A 19,797-nucleotide genomic window follows, 5' to 3' on the forward strand; every position below is an offset into this window, starting at 1 on the left:
CCCCCCGGGCCACGGAATAGCTCCACACTGGCTGACCGGTCCACAGCCCCAAGAAGGTTGGGGACCACTGGTGTAGACCACTAGCGTGTCATTGTAGTGTGACGACTAGAAACGCAACAACAATGGAGGTCATCCAGCAGCTCGTCAGGAATTTAATGTTGTTTGAAAGAAGATTCGGGGCGGCTAAGGAGAATTCCGCCGTAAAGATGAAAACGTAAGCGCTAGCTTAGTGCTATATTGGAGCTTTCTAATGTCGTCATCACTTTCTGTCAATCAACGGGTGACTACAGCGGCTACGCCCCGGTCCATTTCTCTATGGACCTGTAACGGATGGATGCCCTAAAGAGTTGCGGGTCGGTACCGTTTAATTTACATTCATTTTTCATTGGAAACGCTCAAAATACCGGACCAGACCACTCAGCGGAAACAAGGCTAATGTTGCTCTGGAGTTTAAGTCAGAGATCCAAAAACAAAGTAAAATAGAAAAAAAAATGTACATAAACTACATTTTCAGCAGGAATTTAGTTAACAAAAGTATGGGACCAAAAACCATACATAGTAGGTTGTTCTGAACCATGGTAAGCTTCATACAACATCAGAGGAATCTAGTACATTGCGCAACACATGAACAATTATTCCCATAACAATAGTGTGAAAAACATGCTAACAAGTTATCTAAACTCTTTAGGCCCAATCTGAATTATTTTCTTCTCCCTACCCCTACATTTAAAGGGACATATGTAGTGAGAGTGGTGACTGAAATAGTTTTTTAAGATCCCACCATTCAAGCGCAGGTAAACTGCAAAGGAGAAGTGCTTTTCTTGGCATCGGTGTGCTCTGAAACACAGAAGTTAACATTTAAATCTAAGTAAGGACGTTTTGTTGTAGCATGACTTTTTTAGTTATAAACCGCTGTTGTTATGTATATTCAAGCACTGAAAGCTCCATGCTAATGCTAGCTGACCAGCGATTATTATGAGTTCGGAGACTCTATTTTGCCAGCGCTTCTTCTTCTGTGTTGCTGTCAGTAGTAAATACATGCCTACAGTGCCCTCTAGTGGTTGCTGTTGGGAAAATAAAGAGCACAAATGTCTTTTTTTTAAAATGACATATTATTCATATCTCCAGCCACATTACAATTTAACAGATAAATAATTGTGACGAATACTCAGAAAAATACAGTCCTCAGGAGTAATTTTGATGTAGAAAAAATAGTTGGGTAAAAACCTGTGGTGAGAGACGAAGGTCAAACGGAGGTCTTTGAGTGCAGTTAAAAGATGAATAAACATTCAACAAAAAATATGGCTTATTTGAAAAATTGCTTTTATAAAACCTTGGCTAAAAACTGGGTTTTAGTCCATTTGTTCACATTTTTCTAATCTGAACAGTGTTTTTTGGGCCAAAAACGGCAGCATGCTGTGAAGACAACCAAAGAAAACCAAAAGCACATCACTGCAGAATCCTTACAGCACGGGAAAGAAGAAGGGTGGGGATCTGCAGCCAGTCTGGTTTTCAATAATTCAGGCTGGTCTGCTCCTCACCTCAGCCTGCTCCACACAAACCAGCTCAAACCAGCATCTCACGGCGTGGACTCCTTAGGCCCTTCATTAGCCCCCAGAAAGACAATGTCCTCGGTCCAGATCAGACCGGCAGAGCCGTCCCAGCCTGCCGAGGGCCTCTAACCCCCTCCAGCTCTGTCAGCCGATTTGAAATTATGGTTTGTTGTTTTCCGAGCATTAGCTGATTACTCCACGGGCTTCAGTTAAGCCATGTTTTATTGCAGACAATAATCTAAATCATTGCCATAATGCTGTCCAATTTCACCTAATTGTTCTGCTATTTCACATGCAGCTGAGACGTGCTAACATCTCCACGCTTAATAGACGCCGATATGCCATCATGCAGCTAATTTAACCGCCAAGTTTAATGTTTATTTATTTATTTTCACGACAAAATTGCATCTGTTTTGCATAAATCAAAACGGGACGACACACAGACAAGATGTGAGAACTTCCTACTCATTGAAAATAATGGAAGCTAAGATATAAAATAAGATAAAAACGCCTTTTTTTTTTTTTACTGGGTTTTGTTTATGCACGAGATTGAAAGCTTTGCATCAATCAGATTATTTCGCCCAACAGCAGAGTTTACACAGCACACAGTAAAGGAGATTATGTATGGCCAACGTCGCAACCGCAACTCTCCAACTCGTTTTTATTCCTCCAGGGTGCTTTTATTTATTTATTAATGTATTTATTTATTAGAACGCTCAAAAAAAGAAAAAGAAATCCACTTGCTAATTTGACAAACAAACCAAAGCAGTTGATTTTGACAACAGCTGTCACTGTGACGAGAGGTTTTATCAGGTGGGATTGAATTTTTTTTATGCTCCAGGCAGCCGGCCATTGTCCAGAAGGGATTTAAAGAGGCGAGGAGGGAGGGGATGGATGTGTTTAGTGGCTGCCACTCAAAAAGCTGCATTTCTACATTAAAAAAAAATGTTTATGGGCTTAAGCTTAAAATAATTACCACAATTGTAGAAACAAAAAAGAATTTAGCCAGCAGGGCTGAAACTTGGATTTTTATTCAGTTTTCGAAAAAAAAAAAAAAAAAAAGTGATTTTAATTTCCTGAGCCTTGTTTAAGGAGAAAACAAGTGGGTTGGTTTTAAAGTCCCTCTTAGATAATATTTTAGTCTGTGGTTAAAGTGTTTCCAGTGTTTTTTTTTATTTATGATTTTGCCATTTTTAGCCTAAATCAAAGACTTGTGATGTTTTCTAGGACATAGTTTCTGCAGAACGGCAGGAGTTCATTAGAAATTCACCTCAGAGTTGTGGAGGCCCCTCCCCTTCCTGTTGCTGAGAGCTCTCCATTTACATGCTCTCCCACTAGCTCTCAACTGCAGCCCCTCCCATAACCACGAAAACGAGCGGGTCCTCACGATCTGACATCACACAGTGAGAACAAGTCTTTCAGGAAGTGGTGATCAGCAAAAAACTTTCATTTTAGATGCAGAATATCGCACATTTTCCAATTGTGTCCTGTCTTCAATAGAGTCGGGTACGTCGAGTATATTTGTGTTGTGAACCAGTGTAGTGATGGGCTACTAAAGGCAGAAATGTGGCACGCGAATCCATCTTTGAAGAAACTTGGATACTGTTTATCTTTGTGGGAGAAACAAAGAAAGAAAGACTCTAGGACGAGTGTACTCCATCTGAGTGACAAAAACTCACATTTTTGTGATGTCTTTGTTTAAAGTTTGAAGACAATCCCTTGAGAGTTGGAATTGTAACCATTGACTGTATATGAGAACTGGACTGAGTGACACATGTAATTGCTAATCGTAATTTCATTATGTTTCTCTGTTGTGTCATTTAATTAACGGACCAATCAGATTCCTCAATAAAAGTATGTGGTCTCTCTCATTTGAAACGTTCAAAACGTTTGACAGATTTTTTGTAAGTTTTAGGGGCGTGGCTTACCAATAAGCTCACTCTTGAATGGTAAGAGTGGTTGCCATAGAAGTCACTTACGTTAAGTGTGTTTGAGATCACCTATATTTAACATCTGTCAAAGGAAAACAGATAAAAAAAATAGCTGGTGGGTTAATATAATATCACTGTCCCAGATAAATAAATATGATTTAAATTAGAATTAACTTTAAAAGACAACAATAACACACATAACCACAGAGGATTTGAAATATTGTTTTTTTTTACATCGATGATTCACTACTTTCCATAAAAAACGACTTCCTTCATTGAGCGCCACGTATTTCTGATCAGCATCTACAAGAACTGACAGGACAACGTTTCCCAAAATGCATTGTTTTGCAGTCATCAAGCCTTACTTTTTATCTGGCTGTTTGTCTAGGTAGGCGCCTTGAACCCGCCCGATTCTCACCATACTTTTGTGACATGTGACATTGGAGCTAAAAACTAACCAGCGTACATATGGGGTAAGATAGCTGTCAAAAAGAAACGTATTCATAAATACATATTTTGTATTCACAAAAAGAAATGTGTATTCTTAAAGACAAAGTTGTTCAAAAATTTATATTTTGTGCCAAACTTACATAAAAAAAACGAATACAACATATATTTTTACGTTTAACATGTCTCTTTTGAATACGAATTTTCCTCGTTTTGAATACGACTTCTCTCTGTCTGATGTAGTTTTGACAGTTAGGTAACAGGAGAAATCCGTATCCAAGACAGAGAGAAGTCGTATTCAAAACGAGGAAAATTCGTATTCAAAAGAGACATTTTAAATGTAAAAATATATGTTGTATTCATATTTTTTATGTAAGTTTGGCACAAAATATACATTTTTGCACAACTTTGTATTTATGAATACGAATTTATTTTTGTGAATACAAAATATGTATTTATGAATATGTTTCTTTTTGACAGCTATCTTACCCCATACATACACCTCGCTAAAGGCGATCTGCGCAGCATGTCAAACACAAATTACTGACATTGACAGGCTCCAACATGGCTGTCCGAATTGCAAAAAAAGTGGTGACTGAATTGACTTTCTATGGATGATGTCACTTGGTCCAGTTCTCATTTACAGTCAATGATCATACTTCGACTGACGTCTATAGTGACTTTGTTTTTTCTCACAGTTTGTCCAATTTTAGTTTCAAAATGAAACATAAAAGCCTCTTGACTTTGAGCAGTTTTTCCTAATGTTTGAGAAGTCACACCTCAAATTCACCAGCCGAGTAAGAGTGTTCTGGTTCAGTTCTGACCTACTGCCCACTACACACACATGTAGAGTGGACCCAGCACTGCCAGGACGTGTCATATTATAGCAGCTCGTTTTGTTGCATTGGCGAGAGCAGTAAATAGGGCAGGACTAATGGCAGCGCTCCTTTAAAAGCTATAAGTCGTGCCTTTTTGGTATTAATTTCAGCTTTTATGGAGCCATTACTGAAAATGTTAAAGCAGAAAAAGAGCTAACAGAAGCATGGAGACAGAACCGGGATTATTGATTATAACTGATGGAGAGGAAAAGACTCAAAAGATAGTAGTTACTGAATATAATGTGGCCCATCGCCTTTAGTTAGGGATTCATTTGAACGTCCGTAAGGCGAGTTAATGATCAAAGTTTATTGGAAAGCATCTGACTAGACTCTGTATGTATTCTGACCCCTTTAGCCCCACAGCACCAGAACCCAAATTACCACTATGGGATGGAATTATCGCAGTTGTGCACACTTGAATAGCGCTGTAAAGGCAGATAAACAAGGCTAAGCACTGAAGCCTGTGAGCACCACAGCCATATGCCAGCCTCCACCTACACTTCCCAGCAGGCATTGCCCCATTGTTGCAGACCTGTTTGCTGTCTGCAGCCAACATTTCCTGGCACTAATCTCCCCCCAAGAAATGCATCCAGTCAGCACAACAGTCTCGCACGGTCGCTTTAGGAAGCAGACCACCTTTATTTTAGAACACAGATCTGAGATAATAACAGATAATCACCGGCGCGGTTGTTATGAAATGATCATAAAAGCTTAAGATTATTCCAGTGATTATAAAAATCCACTTTTTGTTGACAACACAATTTCCAATCATTTAAATGGGGATGTGAGTATTGCTAGCAAATAGCATCAGTTAAAAATGTCACATTAGGAAAAAAAAAAAAAGGCGCACTAACAACTTCCAGCAAAGACGATTGCGCCGTGCAATCCAGTAGGCGGGCGCAGCGAACAGCTTACCCTGTGTTCTTATCTCTTGGCAGAGCAAAGCTGAGTTGCTCTGTGCCACATGGCATCCTGAATACACAGCCAGACACAGTCGCACAACAACAACAAACACACAGAAACATTGGCTTTTTTTTTCTCCTTATTTTGACATATTCCCTAAAGCAATCGCAGAGGTTCAAAAGAGTCAGCCACAACAAAAAAATCAAGGGCTTAGGCAAAATTTTGTTCATTTATACCATGAACATTAAAATTCTGGGAGTCTGAATATGTTCTTTTGCTTTTGTTTTTTAGCTTTAAACGCCATTATGATCCCCTCTGTATGTGATTTTTGTTCAGTAAACCCGATTTCTTGTTTTTTTCCTAAAGGAAATGGGTCAGTTTAGTTCAGGTTTAAACGTGTGTGGGGTTGTGACAGAAGCAGTTTTTCTCATTAACAAATAGTTTGTGTGATTATAAAGCTTCAGACATACATTTGAATTGATTGGAGTTATATGCCAAAATGTAAAAAGTAATTCAATCTTCACATTTTTTTTTCCGTACGTGCAAAGATACTCAAATTTTAGTACAAAAATTCTACTAAAAATCAGGTTCCCAGACTTAGGAATTCCATCAAGACGACACAAGAATATTTGCACACACTCATAAACATTTTGGTTAAAAACACAAAAAGATGTTTATCAAAGCCAACATTTCTGATTTTTGTTTAAAAGTTACATAAATCTAACAACCGCAGGTCATCCATTTAAGCATACATCGGAACATCGGTTCAATGTCTTGCCAAAGGACACTTTGACACATGGGTGGGAAAGGCGAGAACCAATCCTACGATTCTCCGATCACAGGTGTACCGCTTTACCTCTGTACCACCAGCAGTGTAGTTTGTTTGTTGTATATTAAAAGGACTTAAGTTTGATGGCGCTTTTTGACTAAGGGGGTCACCTTCACCCTTTGAGCTAATGGTACTTTTTAAAATGGACCAGGAGTTTCAATGGATCCAATAGGAACCTTATAGGAACCTTTAGTTCTCATGAAAAAAGGCAAATGGGACAAATGAGAAGAACAATCAAAAGGGTTTTAGGATTTACAGTAGAGAATATTGCAGATTATCCCATTTTTGGCAGTTATCCCTACACCTGCTGGACCATTCCCCTTCTTGAACCGTGCTCCCTCAGATTCATGGCTTACCTTCACTTTTTGGTCTGATTCACTGCAGGAAGGCTCATCGGAAACGGACCGCAACAGACATCAGGTGAGATTTTACCAACAATATCTGATCAGGACCAAACATTCCGGATGTCTTTGTGTTTTTTTTATACCTCTGGTTCTGTGTCAGAGTACGTTTAACCTCCAAAAATGGCTGGTTTGGTTGCAGAAATCGCGTTTGGCTTGTTCTCGAGCACTGAATGCTTGGTCTAACGGTGTTCACAGAGACCTTGGAGATCAATTTGGTTTAGAGATGCAACAATTCTCTTTCCCCACAATTAAGTTCAAACCTCAATTTTTGGGTCACAGTTTGGTTTCATGTGATATATGACTTCCATATTACAAAACAACCTAAAAAAGAATACATATTTTTAAATATTTGCTAATTAAAGAAAGTTGTCTTATCCTAAGCCTGGTGTAATGTAATAAAACTATAAATACTGAATTCTTCTTAGCACAGCACGTTTGACACTTTCAACATGAACATACTGGTTGGCACTAAAGATTTTACGATTCGTTTTCTCCATGATTTGGTTCAGAACTATAAAATACAGGTCGGTTGTAAACCGAGAATTGTGATGTCTGTTTATGTTGTGGGTGCAAAAATATCAATTGAACCTCAATTGTGCCACAAAACACAAGGATCAGAACCTATTGGTCCTAAATATTGGCAAAATACAGGGGATGAGACCAATCAGACATAAGAGAAGCAACCCTAACCCTAGAACCAAGAAAAGGAGTGAACACCATTAGCTACCATACCAAGGAACATAGTGACAGTGCCGGGGTGTAAGCGGTAAAGTATTTAGAGTGCAGCCGAGGAAAACAAGCAGTCAACTACCATCAAATCTCCAGGACGGGTCAGTACAGTCATGATTAGTAGTAGCTTTTTTCAAAGTCATTATGAGATGTAACATAGTAATGCTGCACGGTTAAAGAATAGAGACAAAAACAGTGAAGTGGGGTTAAATCTGAGCTTCCCACCTCCAAAATATTTTTGAACCCTTTAACATTGCAGTTGTCCCCGGTGACAGGAAAAACACACACTTTATGAATTACCGTAACTCTTTGACCGTTTGCTGAATTACAGTAGTTCCAACAAACTCTGAAATACTAGAAAAGCAGCTTAAAGCGTTAAATATCCACTTTTCTCCACTTTAAGAATCTGTTGGAATTATGTTGATTGCGTGAGGTTAACATTAGAGCTACAACTCCGATGTTAAAAGGTTAATTTATTGCCCTTGTGGGAGAATTGTTTGAGCTCCGACGAATACAAGCGACCTTCAACATGACAGTAGTTTATACCACAAAAAAATATCAGTTTATGTTTTTTTCTCTAACGGTATTGTTTTTAAGTCCCACACATTCAGAGTGATGCTTTTCCAATCGCTCGCTGGCAAACGTAATGAGCAGATAACTCTTAGCACACTGGTCACATCACACGTCTGGATCCAGAGCCAGGCGCCTCTCAGGAGAGATTTCCCCTGCAACCCAGACAGAAAGAGCTAAATAAAGGCCTGAAAAACACGTCTGCAGCCAAAGGAAATAAAACAATTTACTAATTGGAGGAGCAATGAGGCGGAGGCAGATGGAGAACTCGAAATGCCAAATGTCCATGTCCTTGCACCTTTAGGCCAATGCCCATCAGACACCACAAGTCTGAACCCAATTTGCTAGTTGCTCTCTCCGTCCTAAGTCAGGAAGATAAAAAAGTTTAGCCATTTTCTATATCTATGATGGCATTTTACTAACTATCCTCCCTCTAGTTAGAGCCGGCTTCTCATGTCCTGTTGCCCCCTTACGGAAAGAGACTCCTCTGCTTAATCAGGAGGTCTGCTTATTAAGGAAAAGCTCTCGGGGGCCTCCCAAATTGGTGAGAGGACAGTCTCGCCAGTGCGATAACTGCAGATTTATGTCAGAGTTAGGTGTAAATAGCTGAACTGGTTGTTTGGCTTCTTTAATTAAGCAAGCACTTTTTTACGGGTCTTTGTCTTGTGTGCCGACCTCTCCAGTTCCCTCGGCGGGGCGGAGGCTTAGCTTACAAGGCAAGTCGGCCGTGTGTGGGACGGTGCACGTAGGAATCATTAAAACTTGCAGTTTTCTTTTCCCAGTCAGTGCGCCCTCCTGTGTAGATTTAATAGAAGATCACAGAAGCATTGTCACTGGTTTACAACCATCAATGAGGAATTGTTGGATTCAACGGATGGAAGCAGACGTCAAACGACTTATCAGAGTCTGATCGACCCTTGAGCAATCCTCGGCATGTATACATTAAAAGTGGGGTCACATGGACCCCGCAAGACAGGTGTCTTTACTGGTGTCCGTGGCTGACATGAAATCCTTTCCACCTTGTCCGCCTCTGTAAGAGACAACGAGGGTTAAAGGCCAGTTTATACTTTCGGCCATCGCATCAACTGAATTCTGTCCCTACCGGGCATTGACGCCTGTTTGTAACCACCAACGAGGTGTTGTTGGAGGCAAAGCATGGCAGCCAACATCAAACAACTTCCTAGTGTTGGGTTAAAGACAAGTTAATGCTTCCAAAAGATCAGCCGCCGCATTAATCCTACTGTGTCCCTATTGGGCTATGACAACTGTTTATAACCATTGAAAGAGTTGTTGGAATCAGCGCATGGCAGTAGACATCAAACGACTTCCCAGTGTCTAATTAACAGCCTGTTTATGCTTTATAGCGTTCGGCCATCGCATAAATCGTATCGCATCCCTACCAGGTACTGATGCCTGTTTAGAACAATCGATGAGAAGTTCTTGGAGACAATGCATGGCAGTAGAAGTAAAAAGACTTCCGAGCCTCCGATCAAAGGCCGATTTATACTTCATAGTGATCGTCCATTGCACTAATTGTATTGCATCCCTACACTGACGCCTGTTGGCAACCATCAACAAGGTGTTGTTGGAGGTCAACGTCAAACGACTTCCAAATCTTGAGGTAAAGGCCAGTTTATACTTCCTAGCGATCGTCCATCGCATCAGCTGTACTGCGTTCCTACCGGCCACTGACAACTGTTTATAACCTTCGACAAAGAGTTGTTGGAATCGATGCGTGGTGGCAGGCGTCAAACAACTTCCCAGTGATGGGTTGAAGGCTGGTTACTACTTTATAGCAATCGTTAGACGCATCGATCCTACTGCGTCCCTACTAGGTGCTGATGCCTGTTAAGAACTATCGACGAGGAGTTGTTGAAGGTGACGCATGGAAGTCTGCTAAAAGTCCAGTTTATACTTGATAGTGATTATCCATTACACTAATCATATTGCGTCCCTACACTAACATCTGGTTGTAACCATCAATGGGATGTTATTGGAGGCAAAGTATGGCATCCGACAACAAAGACTTCCAAGTGTTGGGTAAAAGGAAAGTTTATACTTCCTAACAATCGTCTGTCGTATCAATTGTACTGGGTTGCATCCCTATCGGGTACTGAGAACAACCTATGACCATCAACAAAGGGTTGTTGGATCCGGTATGTGGTAGCAGATATTAAACAACTTCCCAGAGATGGGTTGAAGACTGGTTACTACTTCATAGCTATTGTCAATCGCATCAATCGTATTGCGTCCCTATAGGGTTCTGAGTTGTTGAAGGCGATGCATAGCAGTAGACGTCAAACGACTTCCCAGTGTCTGCTCAAAGGGCTATACTTTATGACAATCTGCTATAACATCAATTATCTTGTGTTCCTATAGTGCAATACAGTCCATACTAGGGTTGGTCGATTTTGTTTACGACTGTCCACGATGATTGTGACAAACTTCTGTATGGTATTTATAAATTTCAAAGCTGATGATGCGATTGTCTCCAGTGTTTTAGTTGTTTGGTATTTTATTTTTAGTGATATTTAGGGATCTTTGAGATTCTGTTTTTGTTTATATAGAGCTTGTTTTCTGAAGATGCTCACTTCTATATTAACAAGTTTGTGGTTAATTACTGGTGCAGCAGGACAAGGTAAGTGGTACATTTTTTATTTATTTATTTATTTATTGTATTTTGTAAGTTATAGCTGCTTTAGAGAGCAAATATGCAGTGAAAATTTTTTCTTAATTTTTGTGGAATTGAATTAAGATGAAGTAATGTCTTACCACTCTTATATTTGGACTGCAGTATTACCAGGATGAAGAACTTTCTGGATCGAGTTTGCTTCTATTGCTTCTTCGGATCGCTCGAAATAAGCATAGGCTAAATGGTGCGATTGTATTACGGGGGTAAAATTCCATTGGCAGATGATGTCATCAACTTGTGTCACATTTAGCAATGACACCCGAGCAGTTACAAATCACTATAAAATACAAAAACTGAAAGCATGAGAAAATTAAAATCTTCTTGGAAAGTGGGAATATCATTTTGACAGACTGCCAACATTGTACTTCTTGGACAATTTCATCAGCGCTCCTCCACAGTCTCTGTGTCTCTCATCTACAGGCTGTTTTTGTAGGAAAAATAGCTGTTCCATTTCTGCCCGGTGGTCCTAACGGAACATGCAAGCTATAACCCCAAAGTGAACTTCAGAATTAATGATGTTTTCGAGTATTTAGTCCAAGGAATATGAGCTAATGTTTCAGACTTTGAGTTGGAAGAGGTACTAGGTCGCCGTGACATTTCTCAATTCCAGCGTCCAGAAAAGTGTCTAAAACAAATGGTCTGACAAAAGTTTCCAGGAAAGATAAGAAGGAAAACCAGATGTGGTGTTGGATTCGACTGTTGTTGACGAAGATTCCTCTGGTAGGATTGCCAAAGATGGATTGTTAAGGCGGTGTGTGTGTGCTTTAGCCACGCACACTTGGGTATAAAGATTGGAGGAAATAGAGAATCGGGGGCTTTCTTCAACAAAATCTGACTGGTTACGCTGGAAGATTTCTCTGACTTTATTCATGAATAAACAGACCCACTGAGCCAAGCAGAGTTCGATTTTTCATTTTACGTTGACTCATTTTTTCCTCAACATTTTCTTGGCTACATTTATTTTTTTCAGCTACAAATTTGACTTCTTCACTTTGCTGTAGCTCTCAAAGCAGTAGGAGGGGTCTGAGAGGAGCAGCAGTGAGACGCTCTGACACAGTTCATACGTGGGTGATTTTCCATTCACATTACACATTCCATTCCATCACTGTTAGCACGCCTATTGATTCAAAGATTGCCCCGCGCTCAGAGCAGGTCAGACAGAAGAGATGTTATGCAGGGGCTGCCGTTCAAAGTAATCTGGGAGACCGTTCAGTTCAGTCCAACTTTATTTATGAAGCATTTTACAACCACAATAACAGGTGCCAAACACACACATCATAGGTAGTCTAAATTTGATCTGAATAACAAAATAACAGATTTCTGATACACCTTTTGTCACCCTATTTTTTCCTACTAGTCTATGAATGTTCATTAAATAAATTCAAAATCAATTATAAATTATCCTCAAAATGTCCTTATGTTTTGAGATAATCTCTTTGCAACAGAGAATTCCTAATTAAAGACCCTCTCCAATCATCTGTTTTAAAAGCATTCCCAGTGGTTATTTAACTATGATTATGCCCTTTTTGGCAAAGCGGGACTTTTGGCATGACTTTTCCCATCACCCATAACTGAGATTGTTCTGTTCAAACAAATGCATTCCTGCTAGCTTATAGCCCGTCGCTACCCGAAGCTAACATTAGCAGTGCAACAAAAATGGTGAGCAATTTTGGAGCCATCCAGCCAGAGTTTGAGCCAGATACCAGCTCGGACGAGTAAAACGAAGATGTTCATGGATCTAGTCTTCTATTAGTGGATGAGAGAGCTCGTGTCGATCATGTTTTCTACATAACAAATAGATTTTTTTCAAAAAGCATTTTTTCCGTCTGCTCTTTAATCAGGATTTGAATAAAGAAATACTTTACAGCCTTAAAACATCCAAAATTCTTCTTATTTCACTTATTTTTAGAACGTAACCCATCAATAAATGAAAATTGTACATAAATATGGCACTTAAAGCACACTCTTGCCTTCATTTGGGTTGTTTTCACTCTTGATTTGGTGAAACTTTCTTTCAGAATATTTTCCTGAAAATTTGTGTAAAAATAAAGAAGCATGAGTCAGACATGCAGTAGGCTCTGCATCCACCTCCATCTGACTCTAAGACAATTTCAAAAAAACAAAAACGCAGCTCTTAATTCAGTCAGAAAAGCTCTGTCTCTGAACTGAATCCAGTCAGTGATTATGTTTTCCATAAACATAATTGTTGCACCGCGGAAGCATTTCTTTAGAATGTGCACGCATGTTTAAAAAGCCTCCTGATGGAGGAGGGAGAGCAAATTATGTTAATCCCAGACGAAGGGCGTATTGTATCTGCAGCTCTGTAGCTTGACTGACACATCTAATGGTGACTGGAGACCCAAACGGGTTAGATGAAATCGATTCCGACACGTTGCAGACATGCTGCTCTGTAATGTGCAACTTTAAAAAAAAAAAAAAAAAACAACCCCCAAGATATTAATATGGCTTATAATGCAACTCAGATCCTAAAATAGATGCGAACAGTCACCTGAAATAATAAGATACGTACGCCGGTTCAAATTTCATAAAAGCCTGTGGTGTGGCAAACAGACACAAATAGAAGCTGATGGTGTGGCAGAAACAGCTACACACACTCTAAAAGCCACTCCGAGAAGGTCCAGTCTTCCTTATGCCGATCTGGGATGAGAGAATTTGCTGCTTTGAAATGCTGAGTAGAAGGAGAGCATCCCCCCTACGACTGCCGCCACGTCTGACCCCCAAGCAGCGATAAAAAATTAAAAGAAAAAAGAGACATTATTGCTAGCGTTACTCACACTGATAAAAAAATTTAGTGTGTTGTTAAAAAGTTCTTGTGGCATTTTCCTGGTGATGGACATATATCGAGAAAATATAAATTATGAATTCAAATCACTGTGAATCAGGAGCAGATGAAAAAATGTGGTTGGAAATAGATCATATTTGTGATGTAGGAAATAGCTCTCTTCATTCCTATTCAACAGCACCCATCAATTTAAAGACAAAACAATCATTCAAGAACATTTAGCTATCAAATCTAAATTTAAAACATGAAATAAAAGTGTGTATGAATGCAGTAGTTACTATGTATTTATTTACGTACTTATTTACATCAACTATGTTTGTTTTTGCTGTAAAGTTAAAGATTTAATAAGTGAGGACCGACTTGCCAAGGATCTTGACCAGGAACCGATTTGCCTTCGATTTCCCACCTGCTTCAAACAGGAAGTCAAAGAGTTCCAAACGAGCGTCAAAGTATCATCCATAAACCTATGTTGAAAATGATTACAAACTCGGGAACCAATGCTGAACAACAATAACAAGGCACTGAAGTAGTTTAAAGATGGCGGAAGAATGCTAAACTCCCTTCAACAGCTGGCTTGTGATGCTAGGAGCTACTAAGCTAACCTGACCTAATTCATATATCTGTACTTTGACTAGAGCATTTCTGCTGTTACCTTTATAAATCAAAATGTTTAATTTATAGAATTTTTAACCTTAAAGACTAGGGGACATATTTAAGACCCAATCCAATGGAAATCCTGTTGTTGGTGTTTCTAGCATGTTCTTGAGGCATTTTTCTCAAAATGAAAAACGTAAAAATGTGTAATTTAAAAATAATTTAAGATTAAAACTATGTTTTTGAGTATTTCTTTTTTCAAATCATGGGGATGAGATTTTAAAAAAGGCCATTTGACATGTGACGCAGCAACTGAAATGGGCAGGGCCAAAATCTCCCTGTACACTTCATTCATAAGAGAACAATCTACGACTTTGATTTCCTCGTCCAAGCTGGGCTTGTGCTCATAGCTATATGGCTAGCTCTGATATAGCTCATCCTTTTTGCTAATGTTAGCTTGGGGTTGTAAGGGCTGTAAGCTAGCAGGAGAAAGTGCCAACAAAGGGATAATGGGACATCAGCAGAGGCTTACTTCCGTGCCAACAGTACTACCTACAACTCATAAGCAAGATTCTGATAAACTCCTGCCGCTCTGCGTAAAAAAGGCTTAAAAAAGCACACAGCTTTTTTGAATTTGGCTAAAAACTGCATAATTGGAATTAGAAAAAAATATATAGCTGGAGTGGAACTTAAAGGAAATTTAGCCCAAAATTGCATTTCTGAGTGCTGCATTATTCAAATTATGAGTCACTCCAGAGCAGCTAATATTAAAGAAAATCATATATTAGTCACACTTTTGTGAGATATAAATATGGGAACAAAAACAGATATTTCATCTTGACAGGAAAATCATAATAACGAAATAAATAACAATAGTAGGATGAATGTATGCGTGTTTTATTATCGTAACCTTATTTGCTGTAATTTCATGAAACAGAGAAATCTAGTATTTTAGCGAAACATACAAAAAATTATCCCGGTAACCATAGCAAAAAGAACATGCTAACAAGTCAACTTAGCTCTGTATATCACTTTAAGTCGCTTAACACTTTGAATTTTTAATCTTCTGTGCATAAGACTGAGCAACGCTTCTTCTTCTGCAGTAGCAAATACTCATGCACACACCTACAGTGCCCTCTAGTGGTTGTTGCAATTTAATTTTTTTTTGATCCCATATAAGTTGCTCTTATAAGTCGCACCCCCGGCCAAATTGCAACAAAACAAGACTTATTTTCTGAAAAATGTGTTGATTTAAAAGATATTTTTATTGGGTCATTAACTTCTACCCCACTAATCTGCTGTAGTTAGCATTACAAGCCCTAAACGCAAATAAATAAAAACACAAGTTCCACTTAAAAAATGTGTCTTCTTATGCTCTAAGCTGCTGTTGCATGTGAGCACTCACTATTTGTTATTTATTGGCCAACGAGGGATGCTGGTTGTGGGTTGGTGGTGTTGGTGTGTGGGGGGTGGTTATTGCAAAAATCAGAGCTAAACCTTGTGAGCCCTGACGGGAAATCCACCTCGGAGGTTCAAAGAGCAATTAAAAGCCGGCGGAAGTCTCCAGCTGCTCCGCTGCTGCGTCTTCATCAACGGGTCTCATGTAGAAGAGGAAAGGCAGGGGGGGACTATAATTTTTCACGAGTCATGAACTGTGAAATGCAACAAAAGCCCCCCCTAGAATCGCATGAGGGATTTAAAGCCCACTGAGCTGTACGTGAGAAAGACAAAACAAAAAAAATCCAATCTGAAGGATGCAGAAGTCAGACCCTGAAGGCCTCACGGAGCGGGTTCCTAACACGTGTGAGGCCTCCGTTCCAGAGAGCATTTAACAAAGAGACAATACCATCTCTTTGTGTGACTTAAAGTCAATAGCCAACGTCTCCAAGAGCCCCAGACTCTGAATCTGAGCTACGAGCGAGCCTTCCTTTTATGACTTATTCTCAATATTAATTTCCAGAGAATTTATCATTTTTTTCTGCATCTGGAGATTCACAGAAAAAAATGAGCTACAATATTTAGGATGCTGGAAACCGTCTCTCCTGCTGCATTCAAAGACTCTTTCTTAGTCCAAAACGACTTTAAACTTAAAAAAAAACTTAGAATTTTCCTTTTTTTTGCTCATCTGTGTTTATGGGAAATGGGGAAACTTTCTCCTCCATATTTTAGAGGGGGAAAAAAAGAGTAAAGCCTGTAGGAGACTGGAGTCAAGGGGGCTTCTTGTTATCTTGTTTTGACAGTGTAAACGTGAGGCGGCACCGACAGCCTTGATGGGAGCCCAGATAGACGAGTCACACTGACACGCAACATCACACGGCAGCTCCTCGCGCCGCGCGCACCAACTTTTCTCTGACTTTGCTTTCAAAAAACTTTTTTTTTTTTTCTTTCCTGCAAGGAAAAAAAAATCCCTCCTGCTTCCTCTTTAAAGTCTCTCGTTCGCACTCCTGCCTAAACCAGAAATAATCACGTGATAATGATGAAGTGATAATCCTATGTGGTGGTTAATAGCATAGAAGGTGACGACGATCCTGGAAAGTAAAGGCTGGTGCAAAAGTTTTTACACAGGACAAAAAAACAGATTCTTTTCACAGTCAATTGACAAAAATGGGTTAAAAATCTTTTCTGTTCAAGTATTAGTGTCACCATTTCAAGTTTACAAATGAGAATCTTGTGTTTTGACTATTGATTGTATATAAGAAGTGGAATGAGAGACGCCGCCCCACTGGCATTCCAGACAGGAAGTAGCCAAAATCCAATTGACTTCAACAGACAAATCTGTTATTAGTCATTATATTTGTCAGAATACTACATATATATATAATGAAAAACTATAAACTAGCTAATCAGATGCCTTAAGAAATATTTGTGGGCCCGCGTTGAAGTCTCGTAATGTTTGACAAATTTCGCATAGTCCGATTTAAAGTGGTAGGGGTGTGGTCTTTCAACAAGCTCACTCTTGATTGGCGAGGGTGGTTGCCATAGAAATAAGGACTCAGACTGATTTGGACCAATCGCTGCTTGTGCTACAGTCACAAATACAACCGCCATTGCTCGATGGGGAGGTATGGGCAGAATCTTTGATATTTCATGAAAATTTTGATTTTTTTGATTGTTAAGATTGTTAGCGTGGTCACAAATGTAGATGACGGGCATTAGGCATGTAGAATGGCCCGTTTTTATATACCAACAATTACGCAATGGACTTACACCGCACAACCTCGAAATGTGCCGCACTGGCTTCGACCAATGTTAACTTTAAGAGAAAAAGTGTTCGCTCACTATAAAATTTTAACTTTTTCTGTCCCACTCCAACTATATTTTTTTCTTTTGTAAAGTCGTTCCCAGTGGTATTTTAATGATGAATATGTCGTTTTTAGCCAAAATCAAAAAGCCTGTTTCATTCTAAAAACATATTTTCTGCAGCTCATTAGAAATATGATTCTGCATTGTGGGCGAGGCTGTTGGCGCGGAAGCCAGCTCCGCTAATATTCCATCCAGCATTTGGCTATGTCCCATTTCCTTCCCTTCTCACTATAAAGTGTGTTCGCCATTTTGTAGTGCTGTTCCAATCTACAATTCCAAAATCAAGAGCAGTAGAAATCTCCAAAAAGTCCATGTTAAAACTTGCATGCATCAATACTCACCATGGTACCAGATATAGACCACAATGCATTGCGGTGAAAACTTTTTGCAAGAAAAATGTGTCTAAATCAATTTTTTAACAAACCATCAACGTTTTGTTTTCATCATCAGAACACAGTGGAGTCATAAGTAGGCATTGTGAAACCTTCATATTGATTCGATTTTTACTTCGTGAAATCGGTGACGTCATATCCGGCGTTTAGAAAACAAAAGTGAAGTAGTGAGCATGGTGTTGGAATTACTTTTAAAATCCAGGGCACTATAGAGTCCCGCGCTTTATAGTCTTTTAGCAGTTAGGGATAAGGGTGGGAATTCGGACATAGCCTTTGTTTACACTCTCTGACGCTAGTTTACAGCTTCTCAAGACGCCAAGCTAACATTAGCGTGGCATAACAATCTCTAAGCTAGTCAGCCGTACATTTTTGAGCCAGATACCAATGCAAACGAGGAAAATTAAGACGCTAACAGATCTATTTGTCTGCAAGTGGAAACTGGAAATAAGGTTTTGGCTCGACAATTTCATTTTTCAAGCATCCGATTTTCATCTACTCCTGATTTGAATTAGGGAATACTCACACATGCAGTTTTAATCGTAAATTATTTTATATAGGTCTTCTACTAGGTGAAAATGCTACATGAATGTGTTAAATACACACAAAAGGATGATGTCATTGGAGGGGGTCTTTAAAACGCAGCCACACCATAGCGTGTATAAATGCGACTAACGCCTCCAGATAGCAAATACGCTGAAAATACTGTGGTATCTTGGGATATGCGACCAATATCTTACCAACAATTTGTGGCTCAAACATAGCGACGTCCATATTGTGAAAAAATGGTGACTGATTTGACTTCATTTTGTTTGAGCTGGAGTCAATGACACAAAAAAAGGGAAAAATAATAGTCGTAGAGTCACTTTTTTTTCACAAAGCGCTAGCCTTGGTTTCCTTTTCCAGTTTTTTCTACTCATTCCCCATCCTTTTGTTAAGCCGTAAGCAAAGGAATCTTTGCAAAACCGAAATCCCAACCGTGAAAACCCTGATATAAATAAAGGTTGAAAACTGACCTAACGCTCAAGGAAAACACACAGACTTGCACCTGTAAATACAACAAATCAAAGGAGTGGCACATCCACTGACCTTCACAAGCATCAGCTTAAAGGACAGATCTCACAGCGCTGTGCTGCCATCTGCCCCTCCCACTTCCAAGAGCCTCAACACGCCACAGAGGCACAGCAGCTCCTTCCTGCTGCAGGCAGACCGGGAGCTGTTTAGCCTTCGTTAACTGTCTGTATTCAGGTAATTAGTGTCAATACATGTTCTATTAAACTTTATATGATTCTACCCTGAAGTTTAACACATTTGATCACAAACTTGGATTTTTATAAGGCAGTTTCTACCACAACAAGGTCTTTTTGGGCACTTTGGTGATAAATTTTGTCTTTAAAAGTAGATTTGATGTTTATATTGTGTTTATATGGTGTGTTGGTTATGTGTGCATTCTGAAATGAACTTAAATGTTAAAGGGGGGAAAAGCCCAGCGGACTGGACCCAAATTGCTTGGTCAGCGCACACATCCCCTAAAAGGGAATCGGATGCTACACTCTGGTTGGATCGATAAGTCTAACCACAAAATATGCCCTTTTGTTTGTGATTTGACCTAAACGCAAAAACAACTGACTGCAACCACACCCACTCAAACCCACGCCTTAAAACCATTCCGAACGTCAAGAGTGGGGCGGCTGAGGCAACAAGGAAGATGTAGTTTGTGTAGTAATTCCATCCATCCATCCTCTAAACCAGGGGTCTCAAACTCGCGGCCC

The 19,797-nt window shown here is 39.5% G+C and overlaps 1 protein-coding gene and 1 long non-coding RNA gene across 5 annotated transcripts in view; one reads left to right on the forward strand and one right to left on the reverse strand.

Annotated features, from left to right (window-relative positions):
- The window catches only part of ntng1a (netrin g1a), a 156,233-nt gene that overhangs the window by 107,930 nt on the left and 28,506 nt on the right, over window positions 1-19,797 (reverse strand). The window lies entirely within an intron of this gene.
- LOC112151640 overlaps window positions 1-19,797 on the forward strand; it is a 35,827-nt gene that overhangs the window by 3,066 nt on the left and 12,964 nt on the right. Inside the window, exon 3 of the long non-coding RNA XR_002920165.2 lies at window positions 6,926-6,961. This is a non-coding gene — a long non-coding RNA (uncharacterized LOC112151640). The remainder of the gene's footprint in view (window positions 1-6,925; window positions 6,962-19,797) is intronic.

Source organism: Oryzias melastigma, linkage group LG20, assembly GCF_002922805.2.
Source record: "Oryzias melastigma strain HK-1 linkage group LG20, ASM292280v2, whole genome shotgun sequence".
NCBI classification, from domain to species: Eukaryota; Metazoa; Chordata; class Actinopteri; order Beloniformes; family Adrianichthyidae; genus Oryzias; species Oryzias melastigma.